The sequence below is a fragment of the Herpailurus yagouaroundi genome, unplaced genomic scaffold (genome assembly GCF_014898765.1).
Source record: "Herpailurus yagouaroundi ecotype Mexico unplaced genomic scaffold, PumYag 248, whole genome shotgun sequence".
Taxonomy (NCBI): domain Eukaryota; kingdom Metazoa; phylum Chordata; class Mammalia; order Carnivora; family Felidae; genus Herpailurus; species Herpailurus yagouaroundi.
In genome coordinates this window covers 6,480,895-6,481,455 of record NW_024412465.1, presented here as the reverse complement: position 1 = coordinate 6,481,455, position 561 = coordinate 6,480,895, and the positions used below count along the sequence as shown (strand labels likewise).

Sequence of the window (561 nt, the reverse complement as noted above, 5' to 3'; positions counted from 1 at the left end):
GCACATCCTGTCCCTCTGTCCTCATGAGAGTCCCCAGCGCTGGCCCAATCAGGCACGTCCTCTCCCTCTGTCCCCATGAGAGTCCCCAGCGCTGGCCCACCCAGGCACGTCCTGTTCCTCTGTCCCCATGAGAGTCCCCCAGGACTGGCCCACCCGGTCACATGCTGTCCCTCTGTCCCCATGAGAGTCCCCAGTGCTGGCCCACCTGGGCACGTGCTACCCCTCTGTCCCCACGAGAGTCCCCCAGGACTGGCCCACCCAGGTATGTCATGTCCCTCTGTCTCCACGAGAGTCCCCAGGACTGGCCCACCTGGGCACGTGCTGTCCCTCAGTCCCCACGAGAGTCCCCAGTGCTGGCCTACCTGGGCACGTGCTACCCCTCTGTCCCCATGAGAGTCCCCTAGGACTGGCCCACCCAGGCACGTCCTGTCCCTCTGTCCTCATGAGAGTCCCCAGCGCTGGCCCATCTGGGCATGTGCTGTTCCTCAGTCCCCATGAGAGTCCCCCAGGACTGATCCACCTGGGCATGTCCTGCCCCTCTGTCTCCACGAGAGTCCCCAG

General features: G+C 65.2%; 1 protein-coding gene across 1 annotated transcript in view; it reads left to right on the top strand.

Annotated features, from left to right (window-relative positions):
- LOC121020207 (cohesin subunit SA-1-like) overlaps positions 1 to 561 on the top strand; it is a 28,072-nt gene that overhangs the window by 26,313 nt on the left and 1,198 nt on the right. The window lies entirely within an intron of this gene.